The 25,831-nt window shown below is 42.8% G+C and overlaps 1 long non-coding RNA gene across 1 annotated transcript in view; it reads right to left on the bottom strand.

Annotated features, from left to right (window-relative positions):
- Positions 1-219: 219 nt before the first annotated feature.
- LOC136401081 (uncharacterized) overlaps positions 220-25,831 on the bottom strand; it is a 30,736-nt gene continuing 5,124 nt past the window's right edge. Inside the window, exons 2-4 of the long non-coding RNA XR_010750461.1 lie at positions 9,616-9,663; positions 8,755-8,822; positions 220-309 (exon numbers count right to left, since the gene is read on the bottom strand). This is a non-coding gene — a long non-coding RNA (uncharacterized lncRNA). The remainder of the gene's footprint in view (positions 310-8,754; positions 8,823-9,615; positions 9,664-25,831) is intronic.

A 25,831-nucleotide genomic window follows, 5' to 3' on the forward strand; every position in this document is an offset into this window, starting at 1 on the left:
TGTGTAATGAACATCTCACTTAATGAGCAAATACTACATGACAAGCACTATAAAATTTATATGTTAACTCTAATCCTCACAACACCACTTTTAGGGTAGGCTTTAAAGTAAAACTCTTCAATAAAGCAAGTTCAGGCATCACATCATTATTATTTGCCTCTTAGTTCCTGTCCTTCCCCCAGCCCCTGCTCTCAAGTGAGATGAACTAAAGTGCTTACTGAGCAGGGTGGGGAGGCCTGCAGCTTCCCTGGGGAAGTGGGGAGACAGAATGAGTCCTTGTGTCCTCAGAATTCTTCCAGCCAAATTTCCCTGGATCCAAAAGACACAATTGTTAGGTAACCAAGAGATTCCTGGAATTATCACTGCTGTCCGGGGAACCTTAGCCAGCTACATAGCTAGGACTCATACTTGTTTCCATCAATATTTAAACCAGAGTAAACAATACCCAGGTGGCCACAAACCACAGCTGACCCTGGAAAGGAGTTGGCTCGGGTAGCCAGAACCATGTAAATCTATGTCATTTCATTAATTTCTGAAGCACTCGCCCTAGAATTTTACAAGACTGACCTCTTTTGCCCCATCCATCACCTTATGTTGGGGTTTTATTGTATCATCTCTATGGTACAAATGAGGAAACTGAGGTCCTAAGTGCTTGCATGACTTTTCAAATCACAAAGCTGCTCTGTGGTAACTCAAGATTTGAACCATGCACAATTGGGCTGACCCCATGTTTTGCCAGACAGTCCAGACCAGTATAGACCTACTCTTCCAGAGAGAACTGGTGATTGTCCTTCCTGTGTTCCATGGGTCACAGTTCCCTGGATGGCTTGGGGTGGGGGGTTATAGTCTCTATTGTGTGGGCTTGGCAGGGGCAGATGAACAGGACCTGGTTTAGAGCCAACAGCCTCTAAGCTGTTCCAAGCTGGAGTGCAGCAGGCACGCCAGGATGAAGAGCAGGCAGGACTGGACTGGCCTGGGGAGAGCAAGCAAAGGCAGAAAAGGCAGCATCTTTCTCAGAGTTGAACAAGGTGAGGCAGAACCCAGATTAGGAATTTGCCCACCACTCCTGTGGGAGACAGGAGTCTCCCATGAGTGGATCACTACCTCCTAAAGAGGCCTGAGCAGGATGCCTGGTATCAAATAAGCCAGGGGTTTTGGCAGCCTGCCATGCTAGGGAGCATGCATGTTAAATTATGTGTATACAAATGTTTGCAGGAAAGAAAGCTAGCGGGTTACAGGAGTAAGCCAGTGTTCCTTATGCATATCCTTTTTTTGTTTGTTCATTTTGCGAGAGAGGGTAGGGCAGACAGGCAGAGACAGACAGAAAGGGAGAGAGATGAGAAGCATCAGTTCTTTGTTGTGGCACCTTAGTTGTTCATTGATTGCTTTCTCATATGTGCCTTGACTGAGGTGGGGGGGCTACAGCAGAGCAAGTGACCCCTCACTCAAGCCAGTGAGATTGGGCTAAAGTCAGCGACCATGGGGTCATGTCTATGATCCCATACTCAAGCCAGTGAGCCCCGTGCTCAAGCTGGTGACCTCGGGGCTTTGAATCTGGGTCCTCAATGTCCCAGGTCAATGCTCTATCTACTGCGCCACTGCCTGGTCAGGCTACATATCCTTTTTTAAGAGCTTTCTCATTCTTGAAAAAATGTTACACTTTTGGCAGTTGTATGGTCACTAGTCTCTTTGTTGATGTGCACCAGTGGGTGTTACCTGACATTACAGACCAGGAGTCCAGCTGGTTGGAGAGGCTGAACACAACCATTTCTAGCAGAGATGGTTGAAGCCAAGCTGCTTGTAATTCATAGGGGAGCCACAGGTCACAGTGACTCCATCTTCCTTAACTGAGAAACCCACTGCAGGAAGAAAGCCAGGTCTACTTAGAGAGATGGAAACGGAACTAAAGGATGTAGAACAGAATCACAGTCCAAATGAGCAGGTGAAGCCAGCCCTCACCCACTCCCCAGACATGATCAAGGGGTTTGATTCTTCCTGGACAAGGGACAGGCCTACTTGATGCGAGGAGGTCCGGGTGGCAGATAGGACAATGGCACGGGTGAAGTTCACCTCCCCCCTTCACACAAGTAGAGCTGCTGTGCAACACCAAGACACGCTGGCCTGACGACATTGCTCTTTGACTTATTAACCTTCATATCAAGCTGTTCTCCTAACTCTGCAGGGACCTGATCTATGAACAATGGTACCTAGTACATCCCTTCGCTCCATGATGTGAACTCATGTTGTATATATTACAGACTAAAATTATTTCTTGTTTCATTATACTCGATACAGAGGAATACAAATGTTAGGCCTTTTCTTCTTATTTATTTTATTTTTTTAACTTTTACAGTGTTCAATTATAGTTTCTTATTTATTTTATTTTTATTTTTTTGTGTGTGACAGAGAGAGGGACAAATAGGGACAGACAGGAAGGGAGAGAGATGAGAAGCATCAATTCTTCATTGCAGTTCCTTAGTTGTTTATTGACTGCTTTCTCATATGTGCCTTGACCCAGGGTGGCTACAGCAGAGCGAGTGACCTTTTGCTCAAGCCAGCAACCTTGGGCTCAAGTCAACAACCTTGAACTTCAAGCCAGCTACTTTGGGCTTCAAGACAGTGAGCAACCTTTGGGCTAAAGCCAGTGAACATGGGGTCATGTCTGTGAACCCTCACTCAAGCCAGCGACCCCATGTTCAAGCCAGTGACCTCAGGGTTTTGAACTTGGGTTTTCTGCATCTTAGTTCGATGCTCTATCCACTGCTCCACCACCTGGTCAGGCTCTCATTTATTTTTTAATGCATGCAAAGTTAGTAGTATGTATTTTTAAATGTAGTCAGGTTTTTATTGATATCTGTTCTAAGCTTTGCTCCAGACCCTAGGGACATGAGACAGGTAAGGTTCCTGTATTCACAGGGGGAAATGATAGGAAAGAAACGTACATGTAAATAAACAAGATAATTGCAACAGGGATAATCATACCTCTGAAATTAACACAGTGCATGAGAATTTCCTGGATTATTACATTTATTGTGACTATTACATTTACTGTTCTATGTAATATTCTGAAGCTCATTATAAATGATATCCTCCCTTGATAGAGGGTGGACCCTAAATGCTCGTGTTCTTCTTTTCAGCAGAGGCACTTGGCTCCTACCATCCCACAGGGATTGGGGCCAGGACCCTGGCTTTAGGTGTTGGCTAGAGCAACACCTTTGGCGGCCTTGAGTTTTATCAGGCAGGCATTTTAACGTGGGGCTGAGGGTTATCCTGAGGACATGGCCTTGAGCTGTTAGAAACTATGTTAGTGTTTGTTCAAGTTTCTAGAGGCTGAGGTTGAAGCCACATTGAGGAAGGGCTCGGAGCAGCCTGGCTGGAGTGTGGGGAGGGAGAGGTGTCACTACTCAGCTGTGTTGCTTTGTCCCTGATGACTTTCCAGGTCTTTGTCCTACTCCTTCATGAGACCTGGATAGATTTGCTGCTCTTTTTTTTTTTTTTTTTGTATTTTTCCAAAGTGAGAAGTGGGCGTGGGCTGGGGGGTGGAGGAAGGAGGGGAGGCAGCAGACAGACTCCCACTTGAGCCCGACTGGGATCCACCTGGCATGCCCACCGGGGAGCGATGCTCGGCCCATCTGGGGTGTTGTTCAGCTGCAACTGGAGCCATTCTAGTGCCTGAGGCAAAGGCCATGGAGCCATCTTCAGCACCCGGGCCAACTTTGCCAGGCAACTCAATGAAGCCTTGGCTGAGGGAGGGGAAGAGAGAGATAGAGAGAAAGGAGAGGGGGAAGGGTGGAGAAGCAGATGGGTGCTTCTTCTGTGTGCCCTGGCTGGGAATCAAACCCGGGACTTCCACATTCCAGGCCGACACTTTACTGCTGAGCCAACTGGTCAGGGCCCGATTTGCTGCTCTTGGTGGCCCTAAGATACTTCTGTATTCTCATAACAAAATTTCCTTTATTTAAGCTAATTGGCTGGAATTCTGTCCTCAAAAGGAAGCAATCACTAAGACAAATCACTCTACCTGTACCAACACAGCCCACATGCTTGTCATTTTTAGCGCTTCAATGGCCATGCTTTCATGTACGGCACTATAGTTTGTTCCACAGTGACTCAGGTCATTTCCAGAAAGTTATTGATAAAGTTACTTTGCCCTCCGTCTGTAAGGCCGGAAAGTGTGCTAAGCTTAGAGCTCCTGTTCTGTTGCTGACAGACTCCCCTCCAGCTTAAACGCCATGTCTCAGGGTACCTGTTTCCCCACAGCTCCATCTCAACAGAGTTTCACTGTTATTTATTTTGGTACATGTGATGATATCTTGGAGTTGTTTTATTGGTATTTTTATTTTTTAATGGTTTTATTTATTGACTTTTTAGAGAGAGGAAAGAGAGAGAGAGAGAGAAAGGGATGGGGGGAGGAGTAGGAAGCATTAACTTGCAGTAGTTGTTTCCCCATATGTGCCTTGACCAGGCAAGCCCAGGGTTTGGAACTGGTGACCTCAGCATGCCAGGTCAATGCTTTATCCACTGCTCCACCGCAGGCCAGGCTGGTATTTTTTAATTGCTAATGCAATTTTATGAAGATTAAATTAGATAGTATAGACCATAGGACAGACCCTGGAGTATAGTAAGCTATTATTATTATTAATAGTGATTGAGTTAAAAATGAAATATTGAGCCCTGGCTGGTTAGCTCAATCAGTTAGAGCATCATCCTGAAATGCCAAGGTTGTGGGTTTGATCCTCGGTCAGGGCACATATGGGAAGCAACCAATGAGTGCACAACAGAGTGGAACAACAAATAAATGCTTCTCTCTCCCCTGTCCCCTTTCTCTCTGTTTCTCTAAAAGAACAAAAATCAATCAATTAAAAAAAATAAATATTGACCTTACATGTTTGTGTTTTTCTTCTGTATTTGTGTTGAGAGTTGTTTCTCTTTTCATCTACACGGTAGCCCATTCTCAACCTTATGTGCTATCTCAGTGCTCAGGCTTCTTTTCTCTACTCACTTTATTAAGTGAGTGATTTCATTTGGTCACGTGTCTTCAATACTCTCAGAACACTGGCAGCTCACATTTGCATCCCCCTCTTGGACCTTGTCCTGTACTCCGAACATAGCTCGCCACCTCTTCAGCATCTCCACTTGGATATGGCATCTCAAAGCTGAACTCCTGCCCCCACCCCCAAAGCTGCTCCTCCCACTATCTTTCCCATCTGAGCAAATGACAACACCAGCCTTCCAGGTGCTCAAGCTGAAAACTTTTGAGTATTCGTCAGCTCACTTTTTTTCCTCTCAAAGTCCACATCCAGCTTCCAAATCCTTTGGGCACTATCTGCAAAATACATCCCTAACCCAGCAACTTCTCGCCACCTCCACAGTCACCACTCTGGCCAACACACCAACATCTCTTACCTGCAAAACCTTCTAACTGGGTTTCCTACTTGTTCATCCTCATCATTTCAGCTTTGACCTTGCCCTTCCTCCTGATCATACAAAGCCATGTATAGTCCCAACTTCAGGGTGAAGTATAACAATCAATGTGCAGTTTAAGAAGAGGAAACCTCTTAATAAGAGTAAGAAGAGCACTTGCAGAAAATGTTCCAGCGGAGTTTCCCTCATTTGCCCATCCCTAAACCAGTCATTGGCAAGAGGAATGGGATTACTGGACTGACTTAGACTAATCAGGCTTATCTCTGAGATGGAGATCGGGTTATTTTCTCTGACAAGTAGATCCCTGCAGAACTGAGGATCTGCTGAGGAAGAAATGGGAGACAGACATTGGGCAAACACCCAAACAGAGTCTGCCCTGATGTTGTAGGTCAGAGAGTCAGTAAGAGCCCAATTACTTTTCTGAGCTGCTTAATGTGGGTGGCCCTGGGCCCACAGGCCTTGGCCATATACAGTGTGTCCGTAAAGTCATGGTGCACTTTTGACCAGTCACAGGAAAGCAACAAAAGATGATAGAAATGTGAAATCTGCACCAAATAAAAGGAAAACCCTCCCAATTCTTGTAGGATGATGTGGCAGCATGTGCGCATGCGCAGATGATGACATAACACCGTGTATATAGCAGAGCAGCCCACGGCCATGCCAGTCAAGACGTGGACGGTACAGAGGAAAGTTCAGTGTGTTCTGTGGCTCGCTAAATTCAAATCCGTGACCAAAGTGCAACGTGAATATCAGTGCGTTTATCACAAAGCGCCACCACATAGAAATAACATTACTCGGTGGGATAAGCAGTTGAAGGAAACCAGCAGTTTGGTAGAGAAACCCCGTTCTGGTAGGCCATCAGTCAGTGACGAGTCTGTAGAGGCTATACGGGATAGCTACCTAAGGAGCCCTAAAAAATCTGTGTGTGAGCCCACATTGAACTGTACTGAATAGGTATGAAACTGGGAGAGTTTTTCTTTTATTTGGTGCAGATTTCACATTTCTATTATCTTTTGTTGCTTTCCTGTGACTGGTCAAAAGTGCACCATGACTTTATGGACACACTGTACAATGTAGCAATGGTCTACTTCTGACCAAAGAAGGGATAGGGATGTGGCAATTAATGTGGGTATCTTTCTACCTATCATGAGAATCCTACCTTTCTTGGGTTTCCTCACTCAGGTTAATAGGAGAAGATATTTACTTATTGTTATTAGTATCTGAGGGCTACTGTAACAAACTACCACAAACTGAGAAGCTTAACAGGCATTTATTCTTTTACAGTTCTAGAGGCGAGAAGTTTGAAATCAAGGTTTTGCAGGACCATGCTCTCCCAAGGCTCTAGGGGGACATCTGTTCTATGCCTTTCTCTTAGTTTTTGGTGTCACCAACAATACCCAGCATTCCTTGCCTTGCAGGTGCATCACTCCAATCTCAACCTCTGTTGTCACATGGCTTTCTTCCTGTGTGTCTCTGTTTTCTTCTAACAACATAACCATATTGAATTAAAAAATCTATCCTATTCCAGTATGATCTCATCTTAACTAATTACATCTACAACTATCCTATTTCAAAGTAAGGTCACATTCTTAGATCTAGGGGCTAGGACTTCAACATATCTTTTTGGGGAATACAACCTGTCACACTTCTATATTTACAGTTTTGGGTTTTTTTTACAGAAACAGAAACAAAGAGAGGGACAGATAGGGTCAGATAGACAGGAAGGGAGAGAAATGAGAAGTATTAATTCTTCATTGCAGCACCTTAGTTGTTCGTTGACAGCTTTCTCATATATGCCTTGAGCAGAGTGGGGGTCAACAGCAGAGCAAGTGACTTCTTGCTCAAGCCAGTGACCTTGGGCTCAAGCCAGCAACCATGGGGTCATGTCTATGATCTCATGCTCAAGTCAGTGACCCCACACTCAAGCTAGTGAGCCACCAACCTTGGGATTTCGAACCTGGGTCCTCCGCATCCCAGTCTGATGCTCCATCTACTGCGCCACTGGCTGGTCAAGCTGTATTTACAGTTTTAATTTTTCTTTACTTCCTTTCCAGTCTGGGTGCCATTTCTTTCATTTTCTTGTCTAATTTTGTCTCTAGAACCTCCAGCTATAAATTGCCCTCTGTGTACTGCACTAGCTGCATCCCATAAATTTTGGTATATTGCAGTACATTTCCTTTAGAAACTACTGTATGTTTAGGCTTGACTTGAATTTGTTATGTCAGTATTACTAACAAATTTTGAAGATACACATGTATAAAATAGGTTCCTCACCTTTAAATGAGTAAGGGTAATTTACTGAAAAATAAAGTAGTAGCCATGAATTAAGAATTATAATGTTGGCCTGACCTGTGGTGGCACAGTGGGTAAAGTATTGACCTGTAACGCTGAAGTCGCTGGTTCAAAACCCTGGGCTTGCCTGGTTGAGGCACATATAGGAGTTGATGTTTCCTGCTCCTCTCCCTTCTCTCTCTCTCTTTCACTCTTTCTCTCCTCCTTCTAAAATGAATAAATAAAATCTTTGAAAAAAAAAAGAATTATAATGTTTACAGAGAGAGTGTAAAGACATTGTGTATTAACTTTCTCTCTTTTCCTTTAGTTGTTTATGCCTAGGTTATGTCTTACCATGGTGCTAACAGGGCCAAAGCTTGATCCCATTGCACACCTCATGTCAGTTACCCAAATTACAGATGCTGTGCCTAGGAGGAAGAGGCTTCATTAGGCCTTATTATCTTGAGACTACATGTAAAATGTACATTTTTTATTTCAGTGCATCTTCAAGTTTTACCTGTGAGTTAGCAATGTTTTATTTAGTTAATTGCCTCCATTTTACAGGACCATTTGTAAGATCCATGGCTGGAATTAACTCAAGGATGAAGTACTGATATTCTTAGGATTCCTAGGGACTGGAAGAGTTAAAGGCTGGCAAGGAATCATTACAATGAGACTGTACCTTCTATTGTTTCTCTCTGACAAAGATGCTCCTTTTCACCTTCTCCCAACTCTCTTCCCACTCCCCACCCCCACCCCCACCCCTGGCACCCAAAATCACTGTGGCTCTAGGGTGCTTCTGGTTCACAAGCATTCATTCCCCTGCATGCTCCATGTTGACTTACTTTTTCCACAAAGTTCTCCAAATCTCTCCTTAACATCTCAGGAGCCGGCATTCTCTCCTACTGTCCTCTTCCCCAAGAAAAGATGATGTAATCACTGACTTGACTGAATGAAAACTTGACATTCAGAATATTCAGACAAATATTTTCCTGATTGCATCTCCTTGCACAACCCCACCCTGGGGTATTTATAGGCTGTTATCATAGCTCCCCTTACCTCACAGGCTGTCAAAGGAAATGGCACCTTCAAGCTTATGTTTCCCTCCATCCATGTAGAGGCAGAGGCTGGAAATATAATAGAACATGGGACAACCCATGAATTGACTCACAGTATAGCTCAACTAAATAGAAATAGTCCAAATAAAAAACCAGATTCTGAGCACTTCACTCCCATTAGCCCAGAGTTCATAGCAGCCTGCTGCTTAAGCAGCTGCTCAAGGGCTGCTCATCTTCACTGGCCTCTGCATCAGGCCATTAACAAGCTGCTTAAACAGATAGCTCTGGCTCTGGCTGCTGAGAACAGGCTGTGCTCAGTGCCGCTGGACCATCTATCGCGGACTACACAGGAGATGTGTTTTGACCTTCCAAGGTTAGTGACTACTCAACAGTCACACATAGTTCTGTTAATGAAGGTCTCAGTCCTGACTGTGGCTTATCATCTTGTAATTCAGAGAGAAAAAGGTGGCTTTTAATAATTGTGACACTATAACGCATTCTAAAAAGTCTTAAAGAAGCACAGATGGTCACCACTGTCGCAAGTTTTATTTTTTGCATATAGTTTTCTTTTTCATCTTTGTATAGTTCCAATGATGTTGATATTTTCTACACTTAATAGTACATATTATTTAATATTCTTTTATAAATATTTCCCAAGTTCCCATACAGTCTTTGTGATAGTTGTATTGACTGCCTAATGCCTTGCTTGTTGTATGCTTAGGTTTTTGCAGGAGAAATCATTTAGTTGAAGAAGCTGCCCTAGTTAGAATGCAGTACTTCTAGGAGGCAGCCACTGCCACATGAGGATTATGGGTACCTTGGGGATAGGGTTGTAATAGGAAGCCAAAAACAAATGACTCACCTGTTTCATTGATGTTAACCCAGGTTCTATGGATGATTCATGCTTTACCTTTAAAAAAAGACAAAAATATATATATGTAAAGAAAAAATGCTGAGGAAAGTGTCATTTTTTTGGTACTACATGAAACAAATGGTGGCCTATCAGGGTCCCAAAGCCAGAGCCCACTGCTCAGCTCAGGGTACTATTTATGTTGGATCCCAGGACCAGAAAGACTGCACCTGGCATTGCTGCTTAAGATTGTGAAGTGGGTGGTGTGCGGACTACCTGCCCCCTCAGCCCTTATCCCACAGGCGAGAGTTAATTAGCCTTAGGAACAGGAATCACCTTGGGGAGGAGTGCTAGAAGTATAGATTCTTATTCCCCACCCTTGGAATGGTAGGTCTGGGATGGGGCCTAAGAATTATAGGATACATTTAATGATGCCTTGTAATTGTTCTGCTAGACAATATTTAATCATGAATAAGAGTACGCAGTAAACTCGAGTTACAGTGATACATTGCTGATTACTCGAATACGCATTTGTAAATTATACCTGACCTCTGTCTGATTCATCAACCAATAAAGTACAGTATGAGCCTGTAATGTATTGTATGTACCTGCAATGGGCTTGTTTCACCACTAGAAGGCAAAGGTGTGGTGTTTCTGCTTTTTCTTTTTCTGCTAGTTAAAAACTACCTGGGAAGGTACCTGACAGCAGAGAGGTCCTAGGCACCTGGAATCCAAAAGTGTGTGTATGTGTGTGTGGGGGTGCAGTGGGAAGCCACTGAGATGGGAAAGGAAGGAAACCAACATGTACTGATCTGTTCTGTGCTAGATTCTGTGTCAAGTACTTATACATCCATTTATATGTAACTTAATCCTTTTAGCTACCCAACTTACAGATGAAGGAACTGAGGATCAGGGAGAGAGAATGACCTGCCTAAGATGACAGAGCAGAGACTAGTGAAGCACAGCTTTTGATAGAAGGCTGTCTCGACTCCAAAGCCTGAGCTTTGAACACAAATAATACCAGAAAGGGAAAGGTAGTGTTCCTCACTAAAAATAGGCTTTATGTTTACCAACTCTGTCCTTATCAGTGCCCAAACCACAGCAGTTTGTGTACCTCATGCTTCACACACTACGTGTGTGTTTTGTCTGCTGAATGGGCTTCAGGAGGCAGGCATGGCTCCTTTCTTTCCTGAGATTGAAATAGCCAAGTCTCCTCTTGGATCAGGCCGTAGTCCTGAAAGGTTGACCAGACATCCCAGTCTAGGGCTCTGGAAATGCGTATGAGCAGCTGCCACGCCATTCACCCTCCCCATGCAGGGGCATTGGTACCCTGCTCTTCCTGTACCTAGCTTTCAAATGCCCAGCAACACCCATTTTGGTCAAAGTTGTATTGATATATTTTTATTTAGTTATGTATATTGTTTTAAAATTTTTCATGAACAATTGCATTTCTGGGTAAATGCACAAAAAATTGAAATCAGGGATTGAATAGGTGTTTATACAGCAATGTTCATAGTAGCATTATTCACAACAGCCAAAAGGTGGAAGTCACCCAAGTATTCATTCACTGATGAATAGATAAAACAAAATGTATACACATACAATGGAATATTATTCCACCTTAAAAAGGAAAGAAATCCAGCCCAGGTCAGGTAGCTCAGTCGATTAGAGTGTTGTCCCGATATGCTAAGGTTGTGGGTTTGATCCCCAGTCAGGGCACATACAAGAGTCAACCAATAAATGCATAAATAAGTGGAACAACAAATCGATGTTTCTCTCTCTCTCTCTCTCTTTCTCTCTCTCTCTCTCTCTCTCTCTGTCTTCCTCTTTCTCTAAAATCAATCAATAAATTAAAAAAATTTTTTGTAGAGATCCAAAGTAGAACAGTGGTTACCAGGGGTAGGACAGGGTGGAGGGAGAAACGGAGAATTAATATTTCATGGTGGAGAGAGTTTCAGTTGGGGAAGAGGGGAAAGTTCTGGAGATGGGTGTGGTGATGGTTGTAAAACCACGTAAATGTATTTTATGCCATAGACCTGTTCACTCAAACAATGATTAAAATGGCAAATGTTATGATATGTACAATTTACCACAATTAAAAATAGTTTAAATTCCCTGTTTCCCCAAAAATAAGATCTAGTGCAATATTTTTCAAGCTTAGAAATATAAGGCCTCCTCTGAAAATAAGACCTAGCGTGTCTTTAGGAGCAAAAATTAATATAAGACACTGTCTTATTTTCGGGGAAACAAGGTAGATTGTTGTACATGGAAATAGAGTCACAAGAAATTCTTGATGGAATTCAGAGTTTGGCTGGTTATGCTGATGTTTGTGATGACATGACTACAGTGTATTAATAAACGTTGATTTTTTTTTGTTCAAAAATTCTTGTTCATGGAAAAATAAACATCCCCTGAAAATAAGACCTATCGCGTCTTTAGGAGCAAAAATTAAATAAGACACTGTCTTATTTTGGGGGAAACATGGTATTACACTGAAAATCTCAGTCCAAAGTTGTTAGTGTCCTGTCCTTTAGAGCAGCTTTGTCCCCCGCTGAGAGCAGCTGAAAGCGCACATCCCTGGGCACTCAGAAAGCCCTGCTGTCTGGCTTGGCAAACAGGGGATGCAGAAAAGGCTGGCTCTCTCTAGCATGTCCTTGAAAGCTCGTGAAGTCCCCTCACGTCCCAACCTTCCAGTAGTCTGTGTCAGCCCCCACCTGGATCATCACCACCATTCTCCGCAGCTCCTGCTCTGGGCAGCCAGCTGGCCGTCCTCCTGCCTCGCGCTCCCTCACTCGACAGGACCTCTGTGTTGCTGGGAAATCCCACGTTTTCCAGCTCCAGTGGAATCAGTGGCTCATTTTTCAGTGTGACTCTTCCAAATTTTTCCTGCTGTCTTGAAGCTTTCAGTTTCTCTTTTTCTTCTTCTTCATGTGCTATTGACTTTCTTCTTGACAGTTTGACAGACAACATACAAATAGTTTGCTTTTGTATCCGAATCCATTTTAAGAACGGCAACCGACAATCTGTCTGCCTGGCTAAAAGTATTAGTTGAACAAAGAAAGTGTGCTTTCCACCTCATCTTCAGCACTTCCCATCAAATTAGCTGTATGAACAGTTACAGGTAATGTTCAGTATTTGTGACTTCACTTTATTCTACATAGGAAAGCTTGAGGAGGGGAAAGTGAGTTAAATTCTAACATTTTTCCCTTCACAGATATCCTGAGATTTTTCAACATCACCGTCATGGCCACCACAGAATATCTCCCTTTCAACTTCCTTACTTTCTTATCCAGCTTGTCTCTACCCACCTCTTTTGTTTTGCCCGGAGCTGATGAGGGCTTTCACTGACCCTTTCTGTACCCTATTTCAGCTCAGCGTCAAATGATTTTACATATTGGGACTCTGAATAAGGTTTGCCTGAAGGAGCGTTTCTGTTAAAATAATTATTTTTTAAACAGCATTGAAGCCCATGGTCGCTGGCTTGAGCAAGGTGTTACTAGGCTGGCTTGAGCCCTGCCTCCCCAAATCAAGGCACATATGAAAAGCAACTACAGTGACACAACTGCAGGTTGATGTTTCTCACTTCTCTCCTTCCCATTCTCTTTCTTGCTATAAATAAATAAATAAATAAATAAATAAAATAACTTTATTATAAGAGCAATCTATAAAAAATAAGAAAACTTCATACAGCTCTTTCAAACAACTGCCTTTATATTTGCATGTTTCATTTTAGCCTTTGTCCATATGCATAGTCTATTTTAAATAGTTATGGTAATATTTTATATATATATATTGCCCTTTTCACTAATTTTGAAATCATAAACACCTTCCAATGATTTCACAGCCTTCATAGTGATCCTCGTAATGTTTATATAATATTGCCCAGGCAATCATTTATTTATCCTTCTCATTAGACATTTAGATTGTTTCTGATTTTTTTTTTACATTAGAGGTGATGCATGATAGCTTTTATCTTATGTTTAATTATTTCCATGGGATAAATTCCCATATTGCTTTCCAAAAGGGTCGTACCAACTTACAGATCATAGTATTTCTGTGCTACCATAGTCTATTTTACTGCTGATGCCGACTCAGATTCAACACGTATTTGACTGCTCATTCTGTGGGAGGAACTTTCATATTTATTCCCGCATTTAAATCTCTTCCTAGAACCTTAGATTTTCAGAGTTGGGGGACATCTGCTCATTTTATAAATGAAGACATGAGACCCAGAGAATTATGTACTGTATTCATGGCTGCAAGTTTGAAAACAACAGCATGTGTATAGCAAACCTGAATCTTGACCTCGAGTCTTCTGCACTTCCTGCCATGCCCAGCTGGTGCAGTTTCGATGTTTGTTTATTTTCTGTTAAGGCACAGCTGAGACATGACACTGTGTGTTTGTCCTCTGGCCACAGCCATCCTGAGAGTCTCTTCCACTGTATATCATTGGGCAGTACAGGTGGGACAGCACTGGACCTTTAAGCCACTGTGGCTAAGCCAAGACCTCTGTTGAATAATGAAAGACTTACAGTGCTGCTTTCTAAAAGAGGCTCCTGTCCTCCTTCTAGAGTAGGTCCTGTGGACTGGGGCGTACTCAGTATGAAGCCCTGTCCTTCCTCCTTCCCTCAGGCTTCGGTTTTCACTCCTACCTTCTCTCGCAATGCCATGAGTACCCTTCTCTGGCTCTCCATGTGCTCATCCTCTCTGATCTTCAAATGCTAGCTCCTCCAAGAAGGCTTTTCAATGTTCTGCTGCCTTATAAACCCATCCTGAAATTTTTTTTCTAAGACTAATAATGATTTTTAATTTCCCATGATTCTGTGAATTGGCTGAGTGGTTCCTCTTGCTGGTTTCACCTGAAAACATTCATTCAGTGTAGGGTATGCAGGGCTGGTGGCCCAAGACGTCTGGAAGTTGTTGGCCAACACCCAGGGCACCTTCCTTCTCCTTGATGTGGCCTTTCTTCCCCCAGGGTACCAGATAGGCTCTTACATGGCATTCTCAGGGCAACGTTCCAATGTGCAAATGCTTGTCAAGTGCGTTATTGTCCCATTGGCCAAAGCAAATCCCAAGGCGAAGCTCAGAGTCCATGGGAGAGGGAGATACATGGTCCTTATTCTGGGAAGCATAATCCATTGGATCATTGCTCTAAGAAACTGTAGTTCTTTCTCTGTCACAAATGGGTCACATCCCTCCCATATACAAAACACCCTCACTCCTCCCAGGGCCCTCAAGTTCATCTGTCATCTCCCCTCACTCAACGTGCAGGGTCTTGTGATCTGAATCAGGTCACGTGCCTGTGTGCTCCTTAGGAGCAGTTTGTTCAATGGCTCCTCTTGATCCAGTGACTGCTGAGCTAAAATGATAAATGATACCCTCTCCATATACCTGACACATGATAGTGAGTCAGGACCAGGACCTCAGTAAACACTCCGGTTCAGAAAGAGGAGGAGTGGGGGCTATGTAGCCGCCTGCCGCTCTGCAGTGTGCAGGGTTCAGGTTGTCGAGACCCTCCACTGCGGAGGGAAGGCGTGCTCCTGCAGCGGGGGCCCTCTGGGCCACCTGGCTGTGACTCCTCACTCTGTTGTGCTCCTTGGCTCTGAGCTTTGCCCTCTGGGCTTTTGGCTCCAGCTTCTGAGACACTTTTCTGTGTCAGGAAGAATGGGGCTGTGTGTGTGGCTTTCTCAACCTGCTTTCTGCCCTTAGAAAGTTTGGAACCCAGAAGCCTTTTATCATTTGGAACTGTCCTTGTTCTGCAACTCCCTTAAAACTTTGTTGGCTTTTTACATATCAGAAAATTGTCTACTTGAGCAGAAAACAAAAGCTATACCCACAATTATTTTAGAGGAGATCCTTCCTCCACTTCGGGCAGCATGTCGGAGAGCCGTGGGGCACTGACCTTAAGGTTCTTAGGCGCTCCTTTTCCTAACTGAGAGAGTCACCACCTTAACTGTGGTCTTAACAAAGACTCTCGGCCTTCAACTTAATTTGATCTTTACCTGAAGTCATGTCTTACTTTGAGACTCTTGTGGAGAGACTGGGAATATGAAACATTTTGTTTAGGAACCCAGCACATCACTGACCTTCCATGTTTTTCTCAATTCTGCTTGCACACTGAACAGCTAGCTCCTCCTGCCTTTCCCTTAAGGTTACTGACATTCTTCACCATTCTGCCTGGAAATTTTCTAAACCAGATTCACGAGTTCATTAGGTATGTTTTCTATCTTTCAAGTTCCTGCAGGCGACAGCTTGGCAGTACCACCTTCATTACTATGAATTTGTCACTGTGTAAGACACAGGTGGGCGGCTCTCTGTCCAACAGCATCTCCCCCTGTCACCTCCAGCCTGTACTCAATCTCCTTGCCACCCTCCAGCCTCCATTCACCGCACAATTTGAAGCCAGTGCTGCATGTTTTGTATTCTTGTTATGGTAAAACTCCCTTCTAGGCAGCAACTATCTATTGTTGTATAATAGATCACCCCAAAATTTTGAGTCTTAAAACAATATTATTAGCCTGACTGGTGGTGGTACAGTGGATAGAGCATCTACCTGGGATGCTGAAGTTTCTGGTTCAAAACCCCAAGGTTGCTGGCCTGAGCATGATCTTGTTGGCTTGAGCATGGACTCACCAGCTTGAGTATAAGGTCACTGGATTGAGCAAGGGATCATCGACATGATCCTAAGGCCACTGGCTTGAGCCCAGAGGTTGCTGGCTTGAAGTCCAAGGTCACTGGCATGAGCCCAAGGTCTCTGTCTTAAGCAAGGGCTCACTGGTTCAGCTTGAGTCCCTTGGTCAAGGTACGTATGAGAAGCAATCAATGAACAACTAAAATGAAGAAACTATGAGTTGATATTTCTCATCTCTCTCCCTTTAATCTCTCTCTGTTTCTTGCAAAAACAAACAACCAACCAAAACAAGAACCCCTCTAACTTGAACTGGACTGGAAAGTCTAAGCTGGCCTCACTCAGTGCCTGGCAGTAGATGCTGACTGATAGCTAGGGTCTCCGTTTTCCTCTACTTGGCTCTCGGTCTCCATTTGGCTAGCTTGGCGCCCTTACATGTGGTTACAGGGCAGATCATGGAGGCAGGAAACAAAAAAGGATGGGGAAATAAGTGAGGCAACAGATGTGTATTTAAAATCCTCAGCAAGCATTACTTACTCACCATAGTGTTCCCTTTGCTATACCTCCAACATCCTTCATGTCATGCCAGTATAAAGTACTCAATAAATATTGATCGGATGGCCTGATCAGGCGGTGCATAGTGGATAGAGCATCGGACTGGGATGCAGAGGACCCAGGTTCGAGACCTCGAGGTTGCCAGCTTGAGCGTGGGCTCATCTGGTTTGAGCAAAGCTCACCAGCTTGGACCCAAGGTTGCTGGCTTGAGCAAGGGGTTACTCGGTCTGCTGAAGGCCCGTGGTCAAGGCACATATGAGAGAGCAATCAATGAACAACTAAGGTGTTGCAACGAAAAACTGATGATTGATGCTTCTCATCTCTCTCCGTTTCTGTCTGTCCCTATCTATCCCTCTCTCTGACTCTCTCTCTGTCTCTATGAAAAAAAAAATTGATCAGATGAACAACTGAAAAAATAAATTAAAAAAAAAACCTCAGTAAGGAAAAAAAAGCCTCAGCAAATCAAATCAAACAGTACCCAGTGGGTCATCTGGGTACCCGAGATTGCCTCTGGATGAAGTTTGTTCCTGGAGAGCCCTTGCTCACAGTGAAGTGGTTTTGCATTGGAAGCAATTGAAGAGCGAGGGTTGCATAACTAAGTGAGAAGTAAAGGAGGTGGGATGGCTGCCCCATGGGAAGCCCAGAGCTCTGTGTAGGGAGGCTGGGAAGTTGCCGGCAGGACACCTGGGGCCTGGGTTTCTCCATGTTGCACATGGTTTGTGATAGCTGTGGTGACCCCTCCAGTTGCAACTGGGTGACTCTTTTTCTTTTTGCAGTTCAGGCTCTTTGCTCCTCCTTCATTAGATGAGATGGACATGTGTCAATGTGAGGAAAAGGAGGAAATGTCCTAGGCACACAACAGTTCTAAGCCACCCTGGAAAAACCTTTGCTAGGATGTGATGTGAAGCCCCAGAGCCCCTGAGTGGACCCAGAGGAGCATTTCATGGTGGTGATCAGGCTCTAAAAAGCTGTTTTGTGATACGGAACAAGAAAAGGGGCCAGATTTCTGCAGGTTTAGCTCTGCAGTGCTGGGATGAGGAATATCATCAGTACTGAGACGTTGAGTAGAAGAGGCTAAGCCCAAGACAACGGAATCAGGGAAGTGTTGAGAAGCAAGAAAAGGTGGAGGAGCTCAGCAGTAGTGACAAGAAAGCACTTTTCTGTTCCTGGAGACTGCTGGCTTCAGGCACCCTTCTCTCCAGTTCTAGAGAGGAGCCCAGAAGTGGGGCCCTGAAGAGGAAGGGGAATGCATAGCTCTCTTCTCTTTCCTTCCTCACATGATAACAGTGACCTGAGAGACTTATATTTCCAGCGTCCAAGTCTGTCTGGGAACTTTCTGGAATGCAGAGCAGCTGTCCCCCACCCCACACCCCTGCAGGAACAGCCTGGACAATGTTTGACACATACGGGTACTAGTGAGCTGCTGGAATTATCTTCTTTCTCCCACCCTACCTTGTTCGCCCCTGCCCTTTGCCCTCTCCCGACTACCAGAAGCACTCTAAATAATTAACTTTAACAGATGGAGAAGCTCAATGGTTCTCCACTTTGGCTACACATTAAATTACTCAGGGGTACTTTTAAAAAGTTTGTTCATCTTGGGTGGGTCCCAGAGGCAGCTATTTTTTAAAAAGCATACCAGGTGATTGGTATGCAGCCTGATTGAGAACAGTTGGAATTGCTAATTTTGAGAATTTGTTGCTCTTTTGATGTGTCTGAAAATACCACATAAGTGATCAGCCTTTGGTTAATTAGCAAAACCTAGGAGATATCCTTCCTTGGATACTGTGGCTTCTGGGCTGCCTATTGGGGTAATTCTTGTGTGTGTGTGTGTGTGTGTGTGTGTGTGTGTGTGTGTGTGTGTGCACGTGTGAGACAGAGACAGAGAGAGTCAGAGAGAGGGATAGACAGGAAGAGAGAGATGAGAAGCATCATCAATTCTTCGTTGTAGCACCTTAGTTGTTCATTGATTGCTTTCTCATATGTGCCTTGACCAGGGGGCCGCAGCAGACCAAGTGACCCCTTGCTCGAGCCAGTGACCTTGGGCTCAAGCTGGTGAGCCTTGCTCAAACCAGATGAGCCTGCACTCAAGCTGGCAACCGTGGGGTCTCAAAGCCGGGTCCTCCACATCCCAGTCCGACGCTCCATCCACAGCATCACCATCTGGTCAGGCATATTGGGGTAATTCTTGAGGGTCTTTTGGGGTACTATTTAGCCACTGGCCTCCTGAGCTTCCCGCAGTATGGAAATACAGTAGTTACTCCTGTGATCCCACAGAAAATACTGTTGTGGGTCAGTGTAGCTATCTTTCCAGTTCAGGGAACTCTCTAGAATGCCACTCAAGGACAGTTTTTGTTTGTTTGTTTGTTTTTTACAGAGACAGAGAGTGAGTCAGAGAGAGGGATAGACAGGGACAGACAGACAGGAATGGAGAGAGATGAGAAGCATCAATTATTAGTTTTTCATTGCGCATTGCAACACCTTAGTTGTTCATTGATTGCTTTCTCATATGTGCCTTGACCACAGGCCTTCAGCAGACTGAGTAATCCCTTGTTGGACCCAGCGACCTTGGGTTCAAGCTGGTGGGCTTTTGCTCAAACCAGATGAGCCCGCGCTCAAGCTGGCGACCTCGGGGTCTTGAACCTGGGTCCTCTGCATCCCAGTCCAATGCTCTATCCACTGTGCCACCACCTGGTCAGGCTCAAGGACAGTTTTGTTGAAGGACATGACTATAGTCCATGATGTAAATCTTAGTTTCATTCAGGAAGGTTTTCTATGCCATTTGTCACAGACTCTTTGAATCCACAAGCTATTGCAGAGAATAAGAATACCCCTGTCCCAGCCCTGCCTCTCTTTCTGGCCATCCTGTCCCCATGCAGAGCCTCCCTGTTTGTCTTCTGTGCCATCTTCATTTGGACAAGGCTGAGAATCAATGTTTCAGCCTCTGGGGGAAAGGATTTCCAGATTGCTATCCATTGTGCCTAATAGCAGTTCCCATTTATTTCTTCCAAATCTGCCTCTTTCAGGCACCAACAACTACCCCTTCCCGCTAGTATTACGAGATCTGGAGGCTGCATCTGTGTTCCGACTCGGAGCACCTTTGGCATATCACGTCTCAGCCCTCGTCTGTCTCTGAAGGCCAGAGTTTGTTTTTTTGCTTGTCAGCATGTAAAGAACACTCTTTATACTTGTCATTTTAATTACTCGATTGGACCCTTTCCAGTCCTATCATGTCATCTGTAAGTGCCAGAGAACAGAATGACACACATTGTGGTGTCAGTTTATCATAATCTGATACAAGGATGGAATTGTGATATTTAGTTTCCAGTGTTCTTATCCACGTTACTAGGGGTATTTTTGGTGGTTGGGGGGGGGGGGGGTAGGGGGCAGCACAGTGGATTCCTGACTTCAAGGAATGGTTTTTCAGCTTCCTTAAATTGTTTCGCTGTTGTTACCTTCCTGCTCCCACACTGACAGGCGGCTGGCAGCTGTCCATCCTCCTCCTTAGCCTGTGTCTCTTTCTCCAGCTCCATTCCCCACACTGGCAGCTCACTACCTGGCCAGACGTGGTGTCACAAACGACCTTGGAGAGTCACTGTGTCCTCTTCCCCAAATCAGTTATAACCATGGAAATTAAGACCTGGATGTTCAGACTGCAGAAGGAAAATGGGACTGGTTCTCGCATAGATTTTAGAAAATGTTTGTTCCTGAAAATTAAAATCACTCTTAATCCTACCACCCAGAGATAATATCAGAATATAAATCCTGGTTATAGTTTTCCAGTCCTTTATTCAGGGAGCAACACACACGCACACACACACACACACTTTCCCTCTATATTTTTATAATATGATATAATATTTGATATCTAATTATTATGTTGTACACTTGAAACTAATATTGAATGTTCATTGTAATTAAAAAGTATAAAAATTAAAATAAATCAAAGGATACTTGATACAAAAGAATATATGTAACATTATATACACACAAACCAAGAAATAAAACATTATAGAAAATTGGCAATAATTGTCACTTACCTAAGGGCTCTCCTAGCCTACCATTTCCTTGCATGGGGTAACTATTTTCTCGAAGTTTGGGTTTATTATTTCCTTGCTTTATAAAAGTAAGTTTACAAATTGTTTACATTTACTTGATGTTAAGCTTTATAAAAATGGCATCATTCTATAATATACCTCTGGGTTTTTTTACTCAGAAACTACATCGGTTGACTTTATCCATGTTGTGTTATGAAGAGTAGTTCTTTAATATTCACTGTTGTTTAATATCTCCATTGTAGAGATAAACACGTTTATTTACTCATTCTTTTGCTGGACATACGGACTATTGTTGGGACTTGGCCATTACAGTATAACCAGTGCTTATTCATGCCTCTTGGTGCAGGTGTGGAGAGTGCCTTAGGGGTGAAATTGTTGGATATAAAATATACAAAATTTCAACTTAATGAGCCATTATCAAAATGATTGCACCAATTTACAGTCCCAGTATCAGTGCATAAGAGTCCTAAATGTTCAACCTCCTGACCAACACTTGAAATTATCAGACTTTAAAACTTTTGCCTTTCTAGGACAGGTATAATAGTGTAGTATTAACTTGCATTTTTTTGAATACATGTAGTAATGAAATTGAGAATCTTTTCATACATTTACTCGATGTGTTTGGTCTTATTCAAAATGTCTTTGTATGCTTTTGCCTCCTTTCCTATTAGACTTGTGTCTTACACATATTTTTTAGCAAAATTTGAATCATACTACATATACTATTTTACACTTTCTAAGATATGAAACCTCCTTTTACACTGTGATTTTAATGCTGGTGGCATCTTCTATGTCATGGATAGCTCATAATTTAATTAAAGTCCTGTGCCTTTTAAAAAAGTTTTATTTTTTAGAAGTAATTCTAATGCCTAAGTGTAATCACACATCACTTAATGTTGTCACAAAATAAACCACAAGAAACCCTGGCTGGATAGCTCGGTTGATTAGAGTATCATCCTGATATGTGGAGGTTGCTGGTTCAATCCATGGTCAGGGAACATACAGGAACAGCTTGATGTTTCTGTCTATCTTCTTTTTTTCTAAAATCAATCAATAAATAAAAAGAAATAGACTGCAAGAATTTGGATTTCTGGGTCAAAGGTTAGCAACTTTTTATTTATTTATTTTTTGTTTTTGTTTTTGTTTTGTGGCAGAGACAGAGAGAGTCAGAGACAGATAAGGACAGACAGACAGGAAGGGAGAAATGAGAAACATCAATTCTTCGCTGTGGCTCCTTAGTTGTTCATTGATTGATTTCTCATATGTGCCTTGACTGGGGGGCTACAGCAGACCAAGTGACCCCTTGCTTGAGCCAGTGACCTTGGGCTCAAGCTGGTGAGCCTTGCTCAAACCAGATGAGCCTGTGCTCAAGCTGGTGACCTTGGGGTCTCGAACCTGGGTCTTCCACATCCCAGTCCAATGCTCTATCCACTGCACCACTGCCTGGTCAGGCTTTTTTGTTTGTTTGTTTGTTTTGTTTTTTTTGAAAGGTTATCAACCTTTTAAAAGAATTTGATATGTATTTCCAAATCACCCTCCAGAAAGGTTGTTTTGTTTACATTTCTTCAAAAAGCTCTTTAACACTGGATATTAAATTTCAAATATTTTTTGGCCCAGCGTGTGGAAGTCCCGGGTTCAATTCCCAGTCAGGGCACACAGGAGAGGTGACCATCTGCTTCTTCACCCTTCCCCCTCTATTTCTCTCCACCCTTCCTCTCTATCTCTCTCTTCCTCCCCTACAGCCAAGGCTCCATTGGAGCAAAGTTGGCCCAGGCACTGAGGATGGCTCCATGGCCTCTGCCTCAGGCACTAGAATGGCTCCTGCAGTAACAGAGCAACGCTCCAGAGGGGCCAACCATTGCCCCCTGGTGGGCGTGCCGGGTGGATCCCGGTCAGGCACATGCGGGAGTCCATCTGACTGCCTCCCCACTTCTCACTTCGGAAAAATATTAAAAAAAAATTTTTTTTTTAATTCAAATATTTTGCTAATTTAACTTGTAAATATTAGAAATAATGATAACATTTTAAACTATGTTTATTGGCCACTGTGTTTCTTGTCTTACTATTATTGATTCCCTTCCCTACCCCCCAAGTTTATGGTTTGCATTAGACTAAAGGTATATTTAAGTCCTGTATTCAAAATTATAGTACTTGGCTTACTCCTTTCTCCTTCTTCATTATTGTTATGTCATTCATTTGACATACAGTTGGGTTTATTTGTTTCTGTTTGCATTTAGTTACAGGTGTTTTTTTTTGTTTGTTTGTTTGGTGTTTTTTTTTTTTTGTACTTTTCTGAAGCTGGAAACGGGGAGAGACAGTCAGACAGACTCCCGCATGCGCCCGACCGGGATCCACCCAAGCTCTTGGAGTGCGGCTTTGACGACTTGTGCAACGTGGGGCCTGGCGTTGTCGTGAAGGAGTATGGTTTGACCACGTCGATCAGGTCTTTTCAGTCGAATAGCCTCATTCACGCGGTGTAGCTGGGCAATGTAGAGCTCCTTGTTGACCGTGGCATTCTTTTCAAGCATTTCCCAGTTCTTCATCGAATTCAGAAGGCCTTCCACTGCGGCACGTGTCATCAACGTCAAAGTCGCCATTTTTGAACTTTGCAAACCATTTCTGTGCTGTAGACTCACCTATGACACCTCCATACACGTCGCAAATGTCCCGGGCTGCTTCGGCAGCTTTTTGACCTCGATGAAAAGCAAAGAAGAGCAGGTGTCGAAAATGTTGATTTTTGCCTCCTGGGTATTCCATTTCTAAGCCTCAAAAATAATAAAAAATTAAATAACTCAAAAATACAATTAACATAGTTTTGTAGAGCAGAAAGAGTTTTATTGAATGAATACTTACCCTTTGCCAAACAGCAAACAAATCGTTGTAAAATAAAAGAAAATATAAAAACGCTACGAACTTATTCCCCAACCCAATATTTGCTAGGGCTAGTTACCTCTCAGACCTCTCCCTTTTCAGTGTTGTACTAACTATTCCTGAGTGTTTATTTTTCCATATGAACTTTGATATCAATTTACCTAGCTACATAAAAAAAACTTGTTTATATATATTTTTTGAGGAATCGTATTAAATTTATAAATTAACATAAGGAGAACTATCATCTGTTACTTTAACCAAAACCAAGGAATGTCTTGTCCAAGTATACTTTTGTGTCTTTCAGGATTGTTTTATAGTTTTCCTTTTTCAAAAAACCAGATTTATAGATATAATTCACCTACCTTTTAATTCATCTATGTAAAGTATATAATTCACTGGTTTTTAGCATATTCACAGAGTTATATAACCATCACCACAATCAACTTTAGAACAATTTCATCAACTCAAAAAGTAACTTTATACATATTAATAGTCCTTTCTCAATCCCTTTAACCCCACCAGCCCATGGCAACCACTAGCCTACTTTCTGTCTCCATAAATATTTGCTTAATCTGGACATTTTATGTACTATGTAGAATCATATAATATGTGTTTTTTTGTAGCTGGCTTCTTTCATGGCATACTGTTTTCGAGTTTCATTCTTGTTTCAGCATGTACTCCATTCTTTTTTATTGCTGAATAATATTCCATTGCATGAGTGGATTATTGCATTTTGTTTATCCATTCATCTGCTGATGGACTTTTGGGATATTTTCATCTTTTGGCTGTTATGAATAAGACTGTGAATATTTGTGCATTGGTTGTTTTGTGGGCATATATTTTCAACTCTCTTGGGTGTATACTGCAAAGTAGAATTGCTTGGTCATATAACTTTATGTTTAACATTTTGAAGAACTACCAAGCTGTTTTCCAGAGCAGCTATGCCATTTTACATTTCTACCTGCAGTGTATCAATGTTTTAATTTCTCCATATTCTCACCAACACATTGTCTGTGATTTTCATTATACCTATCCTAGGGAAGGTAAAGGGGTATCTCATTGTGTTTTGAATTATATTCCACTAATGGTTATGTTGTGGAGTGATTTACATTCCACTATTTTGTTGTTGTTGTTGTTGTTTTGGTTTTTTTTGTGTGTGTGGGAGAGACAGAGAGAGTCAGAGAGAGGGACAGATAGGGACAGACAGACAGAAAGGGAAAGAGATGAGAAATATCAATTCTTCGTTGCAGTTTCTTAGTTGTTCATTGATTGATTTCTCATATGTGCCTTGACCGGGGGGCTACAGCAGACTGAGTGACCCCTTGCTTGAGCCAGCAACCTTGGGCTCAAGCTGGTGAGCCTTGCTCAAACCAGATGAGCTTGCGCTCAAGCTGGCGACCTAGGATGTCGAACCTGGGTCCTCCACATCCCAGTCCGACGCTCTATCCACTGCACCACTGCCTGGTCAGGCTACATTCCACTATTAACAGCTAATCATGTTGAGCATCTTTAAATGTGCTCATTGGCCATCTATAGATCTTCTTGAAGAAATGTCTGCTCAAATCCTTTCCCCATTTTCAATTGGGTTATTTGTTTTATAATTATAGTGTTGTTTACATATTCTGGATATAAGTTTTTATCTTATGTATTATTTGAAAATATTTACTCCCATTCTGTTGGCTGCCTTTGTACTTTTTTTAATGGTGTCCTTTAATGCAGAAAAGTTTTACATTTTGATAAAGTACAATTTGTCTATTATTTTCTTTTGTCATTTGTGCTTGTGGTATTGTATCTAAGAAGGCTTTGCCAAACCCAAGGTAATGGAGATACACACCTATATTTTTCTAATTGTTTTATAGTTATAGCTTTTGCATTTAGGTAGTTGAAATCCTAACCAGTACTGCAGAATGTGACTATATTGGAAAATAGGGACTTAAAGGTATAATTAAGTTAAAATGAGGTCATTAGGGGGCCCTACTCCAATGTAACTGGTGTCCTTTTTTTTTCTTCTTCTTCTTTTTTAGAGACAGAGAAAAGGATAGATAGGGACAGACAGACAGGAACGGAGAGCGATGAGAAGCATCAATCATCAGTTTTTCCTTGCGACACCTTAGTTGTT

Source organism: Saccopteryx leptura, chromosome 3, assembly GCF_036850995.1.
Source record: "Saccopteryx leptura isolate mSacLep1 chromosome 3, mSacLep1_pri_phased_curated, whole genome shotgun sequence".
Lineage (NCBI taxonomy): Eukaryota > Metazoa > Chordata > Mammalia > Chiroptera > Emballonuridae > Saccopteryx > Saccopteryx leptura.